This window comes from Strigops habroptila, chromosome 9, assembly GCF_004027225.2.
Source record: "Strigops habroptila isolate Jane chromosome 9, bStrHab1.2.pri, whole genome shotgun sequence".
NCBI lineage: Eukaryota > Metazoa > Chordata > Aves > Psittaciformes > Psittacidae > Strigops > Strigops habroptila.
Window position 1 is genome coordinate 23435929 of NC_044285.2, and position 18740 is coordinate 23454668.

The following is an 18740-nucleotide window of genomic DNA, read 5'->3' on the forward strand; positions in this document are numbered from 1 at the left end:
TGCATTACAAGAAGCATTAGGAAAGCGAACTGGTACAGTCACAGTGATTCACATCAATAGCCACCAAAATTGCCCTGGTCCACTGGTGGAAGGTAACACAAAAGCAGATTCTGCTGCAAAAAGGTTGTGGACGTTACAACAGGCTAGTGAACTACACCGGAAGCTACATATTGGTGCAAAAGCATTGGCAAAAGAATGTAATATTCCCATTAGAGAAGCTCGGGAAGTTGTCGCTACTTGTCCCTATTGCCAGCATTCCCCATTATGGGAGGCTGGAGTGAATCCTAGAGGGCTGCAAGCACGAGAGTTATGGCAGACAGACTTTACGGAATGTTCACTCATGGCCCCTAGGAAACACCTTGCGGTTACAGTTGATAGTTATAGCGGTGCAATAATGGCCACACCACACATCAAGCAGATGGGAAAGACAGTCATACAACACTGGGTCACCGTCATGGCCTGGCTGGGAACCCCAAAAACGATTAAAACAGATAATGGGCCTTGTTTTAGAAGCACATTAGTTGAAGATTGGTGCAAGAAGTGGGACATTGAATTAAAACACGGGATCCCATACAACTATCAGGGCCAGGGGATTGTGGAGCGCGGTCACCGTGCGCTCAAGGAAAAAATTAAGATCCTTGGAGAAGAAGAAGGGTATTCGGGAAAAATACTGACAGATCAACAAACTAATATCCTAAATCGAGCCCTGTTAGCTTTAAATCACTATATTAGAGGACACTAACAGTATTCGCCAATAGAAAAACAGTATTTAAAACAACAAGTAGCTACCTTTCCCCAGGTGCGAGTTAAATTTCCAGGGGAACTACAGTGGGAATCCGGGTGGAGGCTGCGTACAATTGGAAGAGGGTATGCAGCAGTAGAAAAGGAGGGATTGCTGAGATGGGTGCCTAGCAGATGTATTAGGGCGGAACTAAAGGAGACAAATAACTGATAATCATGCAATCAGAATAAAACTAATGAAAATTGTGAGTTCTTGTCCGCAGGACTGGATTGTCAGACGCCCTCGCAACCCGTACGTCTCAGTGACGAATGAAGATGACAAGTAAGAGGATCAGACCTTATGTTTCTACAGCAAGGGGGAGTGTGCGCTGCACTAGAGGAAGAGTGTTGTGTATATGCAGACCACACCGGAATAGTAAGAGACACTATGGCTAAATTGCGGAAAGGTTTGAAAAAAACGAAAGAGGGAACGAGAGGCACAGTGAGGTTGGTTTACGTCATGGTTTAACCATTCACCATGGCTGACCACCCTGATATCTACCTAATGGGACCAATCACAATGATTTAATAGCAGTGATTTTTGGACCCTGTCAAGCTCGTTTCATTTGTTAAAAATCGACTAGAGAGTGTTAGCATTATGTTAATGGCACATTAGCGATTGCTCTAAGACTGTTTCCGTTTAAAACTCCCTTTAGCTATCCCTAGTTATACACCACTACTCTCAGTTGTTCCCCATTTATCTTGTTTAGCGTGCCTTATATTCTCTATCTAAACTTATGATGTATATTTCTAGGTTTTTGTAAAAAATAACGTAGAAACAGCACACATTTGCTAGGTTTGCACCCAAGTTTTATGATATGTATTTTTAGGATTGTTTTATCTTAATCACCTTATTTGTGCATAGGGAGGGGGATATGTAGGTAGTTAAGGTCTGGCGGCCGGAAGATATCGCGATGTACGGACAGAGAGAGCCCCTCCCCGGATACTCTCACAAGCCCCATAGCATGGAGAGGGGAATTGTGGGGCAAGGCTCAGCAATACCATAAAAGGTAAAAATTGTTAACCTGCCTTCTGATTGGGTCAGCACAGGTACTTCCGTGTGGCCGAAAGGCATATAATGCCTGCTGTTGTTTAATAAAACGCTATTTGGTCATCCTCCATATTGGTGTCTGTGATCTCTAGCCCTAAGCCAGGGGTTGGCTTAGTTCTGCAAGTCTTGGCTGAAGCAACGCAGCAACACCTTACTAAGCAGGTTCCTGAAGAGGCCAAAGTCTGCTTTCTTGAAGTCCAGGGCAGTGAGCTTGCTGCATGCTCTTCTCACTGTCCTGAGGACCTCAAACTCAACTATCTCGTGATCACTAGAGCCAAGGCTGCCCTGGAGCGTCACATTTCCAACCAGTCCCTCCCTGTTGGTGAGCACGAAGTCAAGCATGGCACCTCTCCTTGTCGGCTCCTCTATTGCTTGAAAGAGGAAGTTGTCTTCCACACAATCGAGGAACCTCCTGGATTGCTTGTGCCAGGCCGTACCACCCCTCCAACAGATGTCAGGATGGTTGAAGTCCCTCATGAGGACAAGGGCCTGCGAGTGTGAGGCTGCTCCTATCTGTCTGTAGAGTGCTTCATCCACAGAGTCCTCTTGATGAGGCGGCCTCTAACAGGTCCCCACCGTAATGTCCCCCATCGCTGTTTTCCCTTTGATTCTGACCCACAAACACTCTGTTACCTCATCACCCGTCCCCAGACAGAGTTCCATACTCTCCAGCCTATCACTGACATAGATAGCAACGCCCCCTCCCCGTCTGCCTGGCCTGTCTTTTCTAAACAGCCTGTAACCTTCCATTCCAACACTCCAGTCATAGAGCCATCCCACCATGTTTCTGTGATACCAATGGCATCATATTCCCGTAGCTTTGCACACATCTCTCATTCCTCTTGCTTGTTCCCCATACTACGGGCGTTTGTATAGAGGCACCTTAGCCGAGCTCCAAATGAAGCCGACTCAATGGCTGGGGCAGCTGGAACATCTCTACATCGCTCCAAGCACTTATTACAGGTGCTGGCAACTGACCAGGAGTGTTGGGATGGATCAATGCTCCCCTCCCCCAACACATCTAGTTTCAAGCTTTCTTGACCAGCCTGCCAAGCCTCCTACCAAAACAGCTCTTCCCCTTCTTTGTCAGACCAGCTCCACCACCCTCCAGTAGATCTGGCCTCGCAAACGGAGCCCCATGTTCTAAGTAGCCAAACCCCTGACTATGGCACCACCATTCTAAACATTTATTAACCTGCCAAATGCGCCTAGCTTTTTTAAGGTCCTCCCCTTTGTCCTGGAGAATCGATGAAAAAACTGTCTGAGCTCCAAAGCCCCTAACCACCTCTCCCGGGGCTCTGTAGTCCTTCTTAATGTTCTCCAGGCTACTGCTATCTATATCTCTAGCACCCACATGGACCACTAGAAGGGGGTAGTAGTCAGCAGGACTTACTAGAGCAGGCAGCCTCTCCGCAACATCCCTGATCCAAGCCCCTGGCAGGCAACACACCTCCCTCGAGACTGGATCAGGCTGGCAGATGGGTGCCTCTGTGCCTTTCAAAGTAGAGTCCCCTACTACTATGACCCGCCGCTTTTTTTTGGAGGCACCAGTAGTGATACTCTTTACTGGTGCATCAGCAGGATGCTCATTAGGTGTGGTGGGTGCTTTCTCATTAGCCCCCTGCAGAACTGCGAAGCGGTTCTGGGGGGGGACATCAGATTTAGGAGGAAGTTCCTTGTCATTAATTATCCTCTTCCTCCTTTTTTTGTTAGTTTTTCTCATAACTAATTCCCAGCTTCCTGGGTTGCTGCCCTCCTTCTTTCCTATATGAGCAATGCTGGACGTTTGCAGCCCCTGTACAGTTTGGGCCTGGAGCAAGCAGCCCAGCTTCCTCTCAGCTTCCCTGGCATCTTTTAGCTCACCAACAGCCTCCCGCAGCTCAGCCACCTGCTGCAGGAGGACCTCCATCAGGGCGCACCGAGTGCAGCCCTGCCCATTGTGCACCCTTGCCTCAAGAGACCAGTCAAGGCACTTCTACACTCCGAGGTCTGTGCCGCAGCCTCTCCTCTCATCGGCTCTGTCTGGGTGCCTACGCTGGCCACCGCTGGGGCAGAGCTCCCATGTCCTGAGGCGAGTGCTCACCACCCCGCTCGCTGCCCGCTCACCCTGCCTGCGCGAACTGCTGCGCCACGCCCTGACTGCCTGCCCTGTTCGCCGCGCTCCTGGTTGCTCACGCTCCCTGGGGTGGGTTTTTACCCACTGAGGGCTGGTGCTGTCACTCCTGGCGCCGCCCCCTGTGAGTCAGCTGCTCGCGTCAGCTGAGCTGCCGGCTCCTGGGCAAGTCCTGTCGAGGACTTGAGGCTCCCTCGGTCGTTCTTGCCACTCCGAACTGAGGCTCCTGGACACTGTGCTTCCCCCTGCAACGGTGTTAAAGGCGTCCTCTCTGGAGATACTCATCTAGGCAATTGCTCCAGCGCTTGTACATGCAAGAGGAGCAGGAGAATCGCAATCTCTCGTCCCTTTTCTCTGGCCTTAGCAACGCCAAGCCTTGCTCCTTATTCCTCCCATCCCTTCTACACCCCTCTCATTCCGGTCACCGGGCTGCAGCATGCATCGGGCTTCAAAAGCCAGCTGTCACGAGAGCCGCTGCATCACACACTGTTTCATCCCATCGGGATGCACTTTCCCTACATGGGCAGCACGCACTGCCAAGAGCCAGCAGGACTGCAAGCTCACCAGCTGGGAAGTGCTGCAAGGAAAGAGGTGGCTCCGCAGGCATCTCTGCTACCAACACGAGGGAAAAGCTGGAGCAGGCAGAGTCGAGCACTGGGGGGAAAGGGAAATGGTTTATTGGCATGAGAAAGTGTCCATAGCGAGTGCAGGCTGCAGCACGATGTCCTCAGCGCAGGTCCCTCGGGCCTGGAGCTGGCAGCGGGGCACTAATCCTCCACTTGCGGGTTCACGCAGGAGCAGCGGAAAGCCCTGCGCAGAGCCTTCAGCACCCTTCTGAAGTGGGGTGGTCGTCGCCGTTGGACTGCTCCTGCGTCTGGGAGGGCAGCGATGCCTGCGGGAGAAGGAGAGCTGTAAGCGCGGGGCTGGGCGGGCACCGGGCAAGCTCCTGCTGCCGCATGCCACCGAGGGCTTTCCACGGGGGCTTTCCACCGAAGGCTGTCAGCCCTCACCGAGGGAGGGGAGGCCGGGGCACAGCCGAACCCGTGCACATGCTGCAGCCGGCTTGGCCTGGATGCCACTCGACCCAGGGACATACCTGGCTCGTCCTGGGTGTCCTGAATGGCTGCAGGTGACACTGCCAGTTCATCCTTGCGTAATGGCGCGGAGGCGGTGGCTGTGCTGGCCTCTCCCTGATGCTTTTTAGGTGCTCTCCTCACTTTGTGCCTGACTACGACCTGCAGAGCTGTGTCAGTAACTGTGATCCTCTGTGGGACAGGCGCCTGTCTCTGGGCCTGTGCTGGTGTCTGCTGCACGTCCATGCTGGGCTCTTCCTGAGGCTCTGCATCCACAGGAGACTCGGTATCCTCACCTGCTGCAGGCCTCATTGCCACCATTGACAGATCCATGCTTTGGGCCATGTCCTGGTGTTCCTGATGCTGCTCATCCGTTTCCTGGATTACAGCCAAAGCCTTGCACAGGACGCTGCTCACAAAGCGCCTGGCTGTTTCTTGAAGAACCAACTCAGAGGCAGTTGGGCTGAGCAGGGCAAATGCCTTTCTCCGTGCCTCTGCTTCTGCCTCCTGCTCGTCAAAGCCATGGGAAGGTGGTGCCGGTGCCTCCTCCTGCTCTTGTGCCACAGCAGTGGGAGGTGCGCGGTGCTGCTCTTTGTCAGCAGCTGGGCAGACATCTGCTGTTATGGCCTCTTCTTGTTCGCCAGTCATGGGAGACACCATGTCTTCTCCACCCTCGCCTGCTTCTGGGATGAGAGGGACTGTGCTTGCCTCTTCCTGAGGCTCTGCAGCCACAGGAGTCTCGATGTCTTCAACTACTGCAGGCCTCATTGGTGCCATTGACACATCCACGCTTCGGTCCATGTCCTGCTGTTCCTGAGGCTGCTCATCCATTTGCTGGACAACAGCCAAAGCCTTGTGCAGGACGCTGCTCACAAAGCGCCTGGCTGTTTCCTGACGAACCAACTCAGAGGCAGTGGGGCTGAGCAGGGCAAATGCTTTTCTCCATGCCTCTGCTTCTGCCTCCTGCTCGTCAAAGGCAGGGGAAGCTGCTGATGGTGCCTCCTCCTGTTCTTGTTCCATGGCATCGAGAGGTGCGCAGTGCTGCTCTTTGTCAGCAGCTGGGCAGACATCTGCTGTTATGGCCTCTTCTTGTTCTCCAGACATGGGAGACACCATGTCTTCTTCACCCTCGGCTGCTGATGAGATGAAACGGGCTATGCTTGTCTCTTCCTGAGGCTCTGCAGCCACAGGAAGTACAGTGTCCTCAGCTACTGCAGCCGAAGTTTCTACTATGGCCACATCCAAGCTCTCGGTCCTCTCCTTGTATTCCACAGCAGCGGGAGGTGCGTGCTGCTGCTCTTCCTCAGCAGCTCCAGCCAGGGTTGGAGCTGCTGGCTCGGTGTCAGTGGGACCGGTTGGTGCAGGAGACATGCTCTGCAGGTCTCCGGCTCCCTCTCCTCCCTCATCCACGCCCACGCTGCTGGGGCAGATGGACTTCTCCTGGGAACCCGCGAGGGTGGCCTGGAAGAGCTCTGGCACCGAGGGGTTGACATAAATGTCCTGTACGGTGAAAATGTCCTGTTCCCGGACCAAGGCTGTGATCCAGATGTTGCACTTGGTGACCAGCTCCAGATCATTCAGTTGGGACAGCTCTTGGTTTATGTCCTCTTCCCATTCCTGCTCTTTCTCCTGTTCCTCCTCCTTTTCCTCCTCCTTCTCAGTCCCAAGTTCCTCCTGTAATCACAACACCGGGATGCAGGGGATGAGTGTGCTGCAGCTCAGCAGTGCAGTGGCTGACCCCAGGCAGAGGGAGGCTCATCCCCCTCTGCTGTCCCATCCTGCCCTTGGCACTCACCTGCTCCTTCAGAGGTTCTGTTATGGGGAGCAACACAAATCTCCCAGCCACACACAGCCTGGGGGAGGCACCTGCCTCGTGCACCTCGGGATCTGAGGTGCCAGCCACATGTGCCTTGGTCACTGGGTGCTGTGAGACCTGAGCTGAGGGAGAAGTGGCTGCATCTCCTTCTTTGTCTGCTCCTGGGGCAAGGTGGGGTGTCTCAGCCTCTGTCCCAGCGATCTTTGTCAATGCAGCTGCTGCTTCCTCCTCGTGTGCTACTGGGGAGAAATCAGCTCTTCTGGCATCATCTTGACGTTCTCCAGACATGGGAGACACCATGTCTTCTCCACTCTCGCCTGCTTGTGGGCTGAGAGGGGCTGTGCTGGGCTCTGCCTGAAGCCCTGCAGCCACAGGAGACTCGGTGTCCTCACCTGCTGCAGGCCTCATGGGTGCCATTGACACATCCAGACTTTGGTCCATGTCCTGCTGTTGCTGAGGCTGCTCATCCGTTTCCTGGATGACAGACAAAGCCTTGTGCACGATGCCACTCACGATGCGCCAGGCTATTTCGTACAGAACCAACTCAGAGGCAGTGGGGCGGAGCAGGGCAAACGCCTTCCTCCAGGCCTCTGCTTCTGCCTCCTGCTCATCAAAGCCACAGGAAGTGGGTGCCCGTGTCTCCTCCTCTTCTTGTTCCACAGCAGTGGGAGGTGCGCGGTGCTGCTCTTCCTCAGCAGCTCCACCCAGGGTTCTAGCTGCCGGCTCGGTGTCTGTGGGACCGGCCGGAGCAGGAGACACGCTCTGCAGGTCTCCGGCTGTTTTTCCTGCCTCATCCGTGCCCATGCTGCTGCGGATGCTGGATCTCTTCTGGATATCAGCTCGGGGGTCCTGGAAGAGCTCTGGGACCAAGGGGTTGACCCAGATGTCGTGTAAGTTTATGACTTTGACTTGGGACAGCATGTTGTCGATGTCCTCAACACACTCTTCCGCCTTCTTGGGCAAGTCCGCTGGCTCCTCCTGTAAACACACAGCAGAACATCAGGAGCTGACAGCTCTCCCCAGCCGTGTCTCTCTCGGGGCTGGAGCTGGTTGCGTGGGTGCTGTGCCATGGGCTGCCTTCTCCCCTGCGGCCCTGTGACCAGTGCCAGGGCTGGGGGTGCATTGGCCCATCACTTGGGCTATGGGGCTGCTGCTGATGGCTGCTCACTGGGGAGGTCCCTCACGGGCTGCTCTCCTTCCATGCCTTTGCTCCAGAGGAGGGATGCCGGACGGGAGAGCAAGAGCAGAGGCAGGGGAGGGAGGGATTGTCAGCAGGATGGCAGAGGGAGCACCAGCAATGTCCCTGCCACACACACGTTGGGATCTGGGGCTGCCTCCAGCACCTTGGCATCCCTGGCGACAGCCACATGTGTGTCACTCACCTGGTGTTGAGAGTCCTTAGCCAGGAAAGAAGCTGCTGCTTCTCCTTCATCGCGTGGTCCTGGGGCAAGGTGTGGTGTTCCAGCTTCTGCCCCAGGGATCTCGGTCAAAAAAGCTGTCATGTCCCCAACGTGTTCTGCCGGGGAGACACCAGCTCTGCTGGCCTCTTCTTGATGGACTCCAGACATGGGATACACCATGTCTTTTCCAGCCTCGCTTCCTGCTGGGACAAGAGGGGCTTTACTGGCCTGTCCCTGGGGTCCTGCAGCCACAGGAGACTCAATATCCTTTGCTTCTGCATGGGACAATGCTGCCATCGCCACATCCTCATTTTGGGCCATGTCCTGGTGTTCCACTCGCTGCTGGTTGGTTCCCTCGACCACAGCCACAGACTGGACCGGAGGATTCCTCTCTTTGAGTACAGCTGTCACCTGCAGAGCTGTGTCCATTGCTTCAGTGCTCTGCGGGGCAGATGCCTGTCTCTGTGCCTGTGCTGGTGCCTCCCGCTTGCCAAAGTCAGGGGACGCTCGTGCCCGTGCCACTGGAGGAAAAGGCACCTGGTGCTTCTCAGGAGCTCCGGCCAGGCAGCTCTTCTTTGGCTGCTCTGAAGGCTTGATCTTGCTGGGCAGAGGGGGCAGGCGCTGGAGAAACACCTTGTGCTGCAGCCCCAGGGACTTGCTGTTGAGGCTGCCCTTGCTGCCTGCCGCCGGCACTGCTGGCAGGTGCTCTGCCGCTGGCCCAGCATTCCTCAGTGAGGGCTGAGTGGCTGGGGCGTTGCTGGTGTCAGCCGCCCGGACAGTGTCTCTTCTTGCTTGTGCCCCTGCACCCCTGCTTTGTGTTGGGTCCTGCCGTGCCGCTGGCTGTTGCCGGGGTCCCTGGCTCCCAGTGCTGTCCATGCGCACGACTGCTCTCATGCTGCCGGAGGTCTTACTTGCAGGGGGAGAGGCTGTGGACCTGAGTGGGGAACATTGAAATGTGTGTTGCCATGCAGTTTTGCTGCCATAACTGGGGAGGCGGCGTAGCTGGGCAGTGGTTGCAAGAATCTGCAGTTGGCTGGTGCCTAAGCTGCCGATGACCGAGCCACTGACACTGCCAGAAGGTGGAGAGGCTGCTGGTGTAACAGGTTGCAGCCCACAGCAGCTGACGGCGTCTCTCTCTGAGCAAGGTGGTGGCTGGGGTGCCGTTACCACCAATAATGGCAGACGGGGTGTCTGCCCCTGTGTTGACCTGCTGGTGTGGGGCAGCGCCACTCGGTGCCCCAGGCTGCCCATCTACAAGAGAAGCCGAGGAGAGAGGCTGTGTGACGGTTTCCCTTGCGCCCGCGTCCCAGCTGGCTGAGCTCATGCAGCTGGGCACCCCTGCCAGCCCCAGGGCAGGGCTCAGCCCCGCAGGCAGCTGCCGCCTGCTCCCAGAGCCAGCTGGGGACAGGGCTGGCCACCCGCAGCCCACGGCCACTGCCCAGAACACCCCTGGCAAGCATGGGCAGCCTGCCGGGCACGGCACGAGGGGCTCAGCTTGCTCCCTCCCACACCTCCCGCCTGCCCGTCAGCAGCTCCCAGGGTCAGGAAGACATTCGGCCCCGTCTCCCTCGGGCTCCCTACCTGTGCCTGCTGGTTGACGACAGGCTGAAACCTCTCCGGGTAGGGCACCCGTGGCAGCATGATCCCATGGTGGGACGAGGCCTGGCTCGGGCTGCCCTGCGGCGCTTCCTCGGGCTGCCTGTTGGCCACCTGCGGGCAGGAGGAGGAGGAGGAAGAGGTGTGTGATGGAGGCGGCTGCCTTGGCACAGAGGCCCCTGCAGTGCCGGCAAGCCCGGCTCCGGCACCGAGGCAGCTCTGTGCGGCCCCGTCCCACCGCTGGCCTCTCCCTCCTGCCCCGGCTCTCACCTGGCATATCCCCTGCGTGCTTGGCCTGCCCTCGGCGGGCTGGGAACGGGCGTTCACCTCTTTACCCACGGGCATCTTCCACGTCCTGGGACACTGACCTGCTGTGGGCTTCCAGGGAAATTGCTGCCTCCTGAGGGAGGCTGCTCCTCTGGATTGGGCTACTCTAGGGCTCTCGCTTCTTAGATACCCCACGCTCACCACGGGGCCACCCCTGTCACAATGGCCTTTGGGCACAAGGAGGCCCCCCCCACATCACAAAGCCCCTGTGGTCGCCATGGAGATACCCATGCCCGTGACCCATCCCAACCAGTCCCAACCAGTGACGGGCACCTCCACAGTGACCACCGAGGCTTGGTGATGTTGGCGGCATCGTGCCCATGGCCATTGGGCACACCAGGGCTGCTCCCAACAGTCGTACAGACAACTACATTGGAAAAGACCTTTAAGATCATCAGATCAAATCCTTGGCTCAGCACTGCCAAGGCCACCACTAACCTGTTTCACTGAGGGCCTCGTCTACACGGTGTGTGAACACTTCCAGGGACGCTGACTCCACCACTGCCCTTGGCAGCCTGTTCCAATGCCTGAGTACACCTGAAGTGAAGAAATGCTTCCTAATATCCAGCCTAGACCTCCCCTGCCTCAGCTTGAGGCCGTTTCCTCTTGTTCTATTCCTTGTTCCTTGGGAAAAGAGACCAGGCACCTCCTGGCTCCAGCCTCCTGTCAGGTAGCTGTAGAGAGCGATAAGGCACCCCCGAGCCTTCTCCAGACTAAACCCCCCCCCAAGTCCCTCAGCCGTTCCTCATCACACTTGTGCTCCAGGCCCTTCTCCAGCTCCGTTGCCCTTCTCTGGAGCCTCTCCAGCACCTCAATGTCTCTCTTGTCATGAGGGCCGCAGGTCTGAACACAGGATTCGAGGGGTGGCCACACCAGTGGCCAGTACAGGGGGACGAGCACAGCCCTGGTCCTGCTGGACGCACTAGTGCTGATAGAAGTCAGGATGCTCCCAAGTGCAGGAATGGGCACTTTGCCTTCTTGAACCTCATACCATTGGATAGAGCCTATCGGTCCAGCCTGACCAGATCCCTCTGCAGAGTCTTCCTGCCCTACAGCAGATCAACACTCCCACCCAACTTGGTGTCGTCCACAAACTTACTGAGGGTGAATTCAATCCCCTCATCCAGATCATCAATGATCTGGTTTTGTGATGCTATGATTCTAATGAAGATAATAAGCAACACTGGCCCCAACTGAGCCCTAGGGGACACCAGTAGTGACCAGTCACCAACTAGATGTGATACCATTCACTGCTGCTCTTGAGGGTCAGCCATCCAGCCAGTGTCCAACCCAGGGAAGAACACACCTCTCCTGGGCATGAGCTCCGGCAGCACGTGGCTGAGATGTGGGAGACAGACAAGAGACTAAGAGACATCAGGGAAGCTGAGAGGGAGCTGAGCTGCTGGCTCCAAGCCCAAATTGTGCAGGGACCACAAGAGTTCCCCCATAACACAAACAGAAAGGAAAGAGGGCAGTAACCCAGGCGGCTGGGAACTTGATACCAGAAAAAAAAAACACAAAAAGAGGAGGAAGAGGACAAGTAAAAGCAAGGGGATTCCTCCTGATGTCCACACCCAGAACCGCTTCACAGTTCTGCGGGGGGCTAACGAGGCAACACGCAGCGCAACGGAGGAACGACCTGTTGCCACAGCAATGAAGGGGATAACTGCTAGTGCAGCCAAGAAAGCGTGGCGGGGGATAGCAGTAGGAGATTCTACTTTGAAAGATAGAGGCACTGCCGCAGGTTGCCCAAAGAAGTGGTACATGCTCCATCTCTTTCAGAAGAAGAGACCAGGGTTGGGAGGGACCTTAAAGCTCATCCAGTCCCAACCCCCTGCCACGGCCAGGGACACCTACCGCTAGAGCACATTGCTCCAAGCCCCTGGGTCCAACCTGGCCTTGAACACTGCCAGGGATGGGGCAGCCACAGCTTCTCTGGGCACCCTGTGCCAGCGCCTCAGCACCCTCCCAGGGACGAACTTCTGCTCAGAGCTCACCTTAGTCACTCAGGTATACGCTGGTAACATTTGTCCTTTGCTCTTGTTTGCAGAGGAGCATGAAGGAGTACAGGGCCCAGAGGGAAGAACAGATGCAGTAGCATTTGGGGATGGCAGTCTCCATGGACGTGTGTAACACCTGTGTGTTGAATTCCCTGAGCCAAGTATTTTTGTTTAGTTGTGTTTTTTATGTCTGCTTTGATGCAAACCTGTATTTACTCTTACAATAAAGTTTACGGACTTTGAAGTTGCAGAGGTGACACCGTGTTCAGCTCAGCAGGGTATGGAAAATGATGGAAGGCAGTTCTTCCACTCTTCTCTCTTCTTTCTTTCCCTCTCCAAGCCTCGTTGCTGTTTCCTGCCCAGGATTTTCAGATCACGCAGTTTCCAGGTAGCCTTGTGCACAGAATTAGTCTGCCCCGAGTCCACAGGGAGCAGAGGGGTTCAGCACTGTGCAAAATCCAGCTTTTAGAGAGGCAGCACCCTCTCCCAGTTTAAATCTTTCTGTTACAGGCACCACTGCATTTGACTTCAACAGATACAACCAGCCATTCTTTTTAAAAAGATCATTATTCGCTTACAGCCCAGAACCCTCCCATGTGCTGGGCTGCGTCCCCAGAGCATGAGCAGCAGGTCGAGGGAGGGGATTCTCCCCCTCTGCTGCGCTCTGGGGAGCCCCTGCTGCAGTCCTGATCCAGCTCTGTGGCAACAGCAGAAGAGGGATGTGGAGCTGGTGGAGCGAGTCCAGAGAAGGCCACGGAGCTGCTGCGAGGGCTGGAGCAGCTCTGCTCTGGAGCCAGGCTGAGAGAGCCTGAGAAACCTGGAGAGAGGCTTTTTACCAGGGAACACAGGGACCAGATAAGGGGGAATGGCTTTCACCTGACACAGGGGAGATTGCTGCTTAATGAGAAACACCCAGGAGAAAGAGATTCTCCTTTCAAACACCATCATCTCTTATTAACATACAGGGGAATAAGAGGGAGGATGTAAAATGTCAGGTCTTCTCTAGAAAAGCACCCTTTCAAATAGGAATTGATAGGCTTGGTCAGGATAGGCCAGCGAGCGCAGGCTGCAGCACGATGTCCTCAGCGCAGCTCCCTCGGGCCTGGAGCTGGCAGCGGGGCACTAATCCACCACTTGCGGGTTCATGCAGGAGCAGCGGAAAGCCCTGTGCAGAGCCTTCAGCACCCTTCTGAAGCAGGATGGTCGTCGCCGTTGGACTGCTCCTGCGTCTGGGAGGGCAGCGATGCCTGCAGGGGAAGGAGAGCTGTAGGCGCGGGGCTGGGCGGGCACTGGGCAAGCTCCTGCTGCCACGCACCACCGAGGGCTTTCTGCGGGGGCTTTCCACTGAAGGCTGTCAGCCCTCGCCCAGGGAGGGGAGGCCGGGGCACGGCCGAACTCGTGCACACGCTGCAGCCGGCATGGCCTGGGTGCCCCTCGACTCAGGGATGTACCTGGCTCGTCCTGGGTGTCGTGAACGGCTGCAGGTGACTCTGCCAGTTCATCCTTGCATAATGGCGCGGAGGTGGTGGCTGTGCTGGCCTCTCCCTGATGCTTTTTAGGTGCTCTTGTCGCTTTGCACCTGAATGAGACCTGCAGAGCTCTGTCGATAAGCGTGCGTTGCCTCGGGGCAGGTGCCTGTGCTGGTGTCTGCCGCTTGTCCATGCTGGGCTCTTCCTCAACAGCTGCACGCCTTATTGGTGGTATTGTCTCGTACACGTGTTCTTCAATGTCTTCCTGTTCCATGGCAGCGAGAGGTGCGCGGTGCTCCTCTTCCTCAGCAGCTGTGGGGAGAGTAGGAGCTGCCGGCTCGGTGTCTGTGCTGGCCTCTGCCTGCGGCTCTGCAGCCACAGGAGTCTCGATGTCCTCAACTGCTGCAGGTGTCATTGCTGCCATTGAGACATCCACACTTTTGGCCACATCCTGCTGTTCCTGAGGCTGCTCATCCATTTCCTGGATGACAGCAAAAGCCTTGCTCACGATGCCCCTCACGATGTGCCAGGCTTTTTCCTGACGAACCAACTGAGAGGCCGTTGGGCTGAGCAGGGCAAACGCCTTCCTCCGGGCCTCTGCTTCTGCCTCCTGCTCATCAAAGCCATGGGAAGCGGGTGCCTGGGCCTCCTCCTCTTCTTCTTCTACAGCAGCGGGAGGTGCGTGCTGCTGCCCTTCCTCAGCATCTCCAGCCAGGGTTCGAGCTGCCAGCTCAGTGTCTGTGGGACTGGCCGGGGCAGGAGACACGGCAGGTCTCTGCAGGTCTGCAGGTCTCTGGCTGCCTCTTTTGTCATGTCTGTACCCACGTTGCTGGTGGCTTGACCCCATGTATTCTCCTTGCTATTCAGTAGGGCCGAAGTGCCTTTGGGTGCCTTCTCTTCTGGCCTCAATGTGAGCTCATTGATGCACATTCAGGAGGCGGCAAACCCCTCTCCTGCAAACAGCAACACTCAGAATCACCAAAAACAATCCAACCTGTTCCCAGCCCTTTGATCTTCAGCAAAGGGTTTACAGCAGAGTCTGCTCTGCAACCAGGTTGTGCTTTAGGGAATCATTTCGTGTTGATCCCAGTGCATTTTGGAGGCTTTCTAGTTGTTAACAAGAACCGAGTGCCTACTGTATGGAGGTGAATTTGCCACCTCGGCCATCTGTTGGGTGAAAAAGCGTGTGAGGATGCAGACAGCCCAGCCATTAGCATGTTACCGGGATGCATAGTATGCATAGAGTGGCAGTTTCTATGTCTTTGCAGATGGTACAAAACACTCCAGCAGGACTTAAGAATATGAAGCACCTGGCTGGGAGCTAAACCAAGGAAAACCCATGTCTCTCTAAACCCATGTCTTGGCATTGCACACCATGATGGGGGTTTCTGGCAAGTAAACACCTAACTATAGGCTTTGGTTAAAGCTGCCAAGTAGCACTATGGAGCATGGAACATCTCTCGTCCCATGCTCAGTCTCGCCTCTTCCTTATCTATTGCCAGTCTTCAGACTTCTCATTGCTGACCAGGTTTCTCCCTCCAGATTTGTCACCTACATTTCTTTTTCCAGAGGGAATTGGACCAGTGTGTCTTCCTACGTTCCCTGGCTCATCTTGCCTAAATTCCCATGGCCACAACCTCCACTCTGACTCTTTGTAGGCTCCCTCTGTAGTTGTGCTCCATGCCCCTTTCCCTTCTCTGTGATTCTCTGCTCAGGTATTTCCAGTTCTCTCCTTTCCTCCATACGTTCTGCAGCAGCTTCCCATCAAACCTTGTTCTTCCCAGCATCCCACCCCCAAATGCCTCTCCTGTTTTCCCTCTGGGGTGTCTGCTGGCTGAGGGAGGAAGGTGTGTTGGCATTGCTGTTCTCCAAGGGAGGAACGTGATGCTATTTTGGAAGCTAACCAAAGCTTAAAGGCAAATCCTGCTTCAGGATGTGCAGCAGACAAGTAGGCGTATCTAGATGCAAACTGGAAGCTGGTGGATGTTGTGGATTGCCCAAGAGATGGGACTGGCTTTTGGCTGAGGCTGTGTTAGGGAATCCTGATGTTCTTTCTGGCTGGGCAACGTATTTCCTGTGTCTCCACATCTGGGATTTTACAGAAGCCTTGTCCTGTTGAATGTAGCTGTAGTGGAGTTCTAAATGAATAATCCCTGCTTCTGGGGCTGCTCTGGAGCAAGGTGGCTTTCCTGAATGGGTGTGTAAATCAGTCATGCTGTTAAATTAGTTGTGTTCCCTGTCCACAGCTCGCTTACCTGCTGGGACTACAAATATCCCTCCATATGGTTAGAGTAGGTGTCAGAATATGCCAAGCATGAGAGGTTCGTGTCTATCAGAAGGAGCCTTTACCTTTTGTTACATGGATCAGAAACCCTTTTGACAGAGAGGATGAGGAAAGTCTGCTGTGTTAACCGTGACACTCTTTGCCTCAACAGGGATATTCCTGCAAACCCTTCATCTCGGGTCTTTAGATCAGAGGAAGGTTCAGGTTGTGCCCTTGTAAAGGCCTGCTCTGGGTCTTTTCCAAGCTCTCCATCTCTCCCCTTAGAGCTTTTCTGGAATGATTTCAGTGGTCGGTGACTCAGTTTCCCTACCTGTAAACCAGGAACATTAGCAATTTCCCTGCTTCTCTGGGTTTTCCAATTTACTATTTTGAGGTAACCCCCCTCTATGTTTCTTTGGGAAGCAGCTACCACAGAAACACCAAATAGTCCTTTTCAGCCTCAGACTTGAGTCAGCTACACAGGCATCAGCTGTTCTGTGCTGCACTGAAAAGAGTGTGCTGGTGACACCAGTCCTCCACAGACATTAAAAAAGGATACAAAGGAAAATGGTGTGTGTGTGGGGAAGTCTGAAGCCATTTTTCAGGGTTCCAGCACATTCTCCAAAATGTTTGCATCTTCTTGACACTCCCTGATGTTTCAAAGAGTTTTGATGATGCTGGATTGTATTAGGAAATAGGTTTAGACCACTCTAGCAATGCTTTTGCCGGTCTAAGGTTGTCAATTCTTGTTTGTTTTTCCTCAGCCTTGTTGCTGCTCTTGTCTGTGTGTGATCATCCAGAGCAAGACTAGAGGAAATCCAGGGAGGACTGCTAGAATCCCTTCCATCTTCTCCCTTCGTACCAGAAACCTGATCATCTGACAGTAAGTAGTATTTATACGCTTTTATACATCAAACATAACCTGTAAAACTGCTTTATTTCCAAGTTACCATCATACATTACCCAGAAGCAGCTGAGAAATTGTGGTTTAGCTTTGTATATAAATACTGATGAGAAATCGGAAGCACGTTTTTCTGTAGAAAATACCTATGTTTATATCAGACTCCAATAGATCCAGAAAAGATGTTGTTCCTTATGCTCCTGCTAAAGTCTGTTTAGAAGAGATCCCAAGCAAGGATGGCTCTGTCTAAATAACAAGTAGTATTAGTTTGGGACCTTTCTACTCACTGGAAAGGCTTCTGGAGAAACATATACATATCTGCTCGTGTGCTCTGTTGAATGTGACAGACAATGCCGTCATTTTGCTCAGCACAAGAGATTCTAGCAGATAGCTGTCATAGTTTCCCACCTCTGTAATGGAACTTAACTTGTGTAAAGGCATCTCACAAGGTGTTATGAATTGTATAGAGGTTTGTGGGTCAGTATTAATGCACTAGACCTGTAGTTCTGTGCTCATCCTAACGTGAGGATAAATGACTTGTGAAATGCCATTTAGATTTATGAAACACACATTTCAGCTTCGTGCTCTCAAAGTCTGTGCTAGAGGAACGTTATTCTGCATACACCTCAAACTTCCAGCAGGGATCGGAGCCTCTTGGCATTGGGCTGCGTATGAACATGCTGTGAATGTTGGTGGGGCTGTTCCAGTGCTCACCACGTGTAGGTGATGCCCAGCAACAGCTTTCAGGGTGAGCTCTAACAAGCTTATTAAACATCATCCCTTATTAAACAAAGGCACGGGGATGTGACTCGGCCAAGGGTAACCAGCGTGTGGTGAGAGGGGTGTATAGGAAGGGCGAGAGCTGTGCTGCGACTGCTGGTTAGCAAACACAGAGCTTAGGCCATGTCGTACCCTACCACTGGTCTTACTGCAAACCTCCCGCGTGTGCTCACAGACGTGGCTGTCTATTGGGGGCTGCTTCACCCCCATACCTGGTTTTTTTCCCCTGTAAAATCACTCTCAGGCTCTGGCACCTTGTCCTGATCCAGGCCGGGGAAGCACGAAGCGGAGCTGTTGAAGTTTGAGAGCTGAGTTGCTTAGTTCTTGCCTTTCTTTAATTACTGCAGACTGAAAGTCTGCTCTGCCTTTCAGGGAGTGGCTAATTCCAGCCCGAACTCACGTCAGAGGGCAACTAATGCTGCTTTACAGCGGGGATAGGAAAAAAGTGCTAATTCTGTACCTCTGGGGAAAAGGACCAGAGGCTGTGGTGGGAGCTTAGCACTTCCCTGGTGGAACTACTGACCTGGAGAGGACTTTCTGTATGCTGGGTTAAAGCAACCCAGCTACAGGTAGCATGCCAGATCCTGACGCTGATTGTGTTAAATCCGTGTGGTTTTGGAACAGAACTGTGATGGATGGTGTTGCTGGTGATCAGAGCTTTCTCTGTCATGATAAGGAGAGGGAAGCTGAGCAGAAATTAAAGCTCTGTCCCCAGTTGTGTGTATCTGAAGCTGTCCCTGTGCTCTGCAAGTTTAGGAGGAACTCAAGGTCTTGCTTAATGCTGTTATTGTTCATTAGAACATCTAAATGCTGGGGAAATGTTCCTACGATATCAATACAATCCAATAGCTGTATTTTCCCAAGAAATACTCAAATCCTTTTAAGCAAATGGTGAAGAAAAACATTCCTTGGAAGAAGAAGAAAAAAAAGTTTGACTCTCTGAAAAATGCGACTTCAAACACTTCCCAGCCAGCAGGAAATCTGGTTGTGCCCAGTGAGTATGAGACAAAAAAAATTGTGCTTCCAGTGACACAAATCCCTAAACAACAAATATGGCTTGAATAATAAGATCAACTTGCTTATGAGTGCTCTTCCCTCAGCAAACTTGGAGATCAACAGCCAACTATTTGCAGGAATAATCTTGCAAATTTCCCACCGAATAGATTCAAGA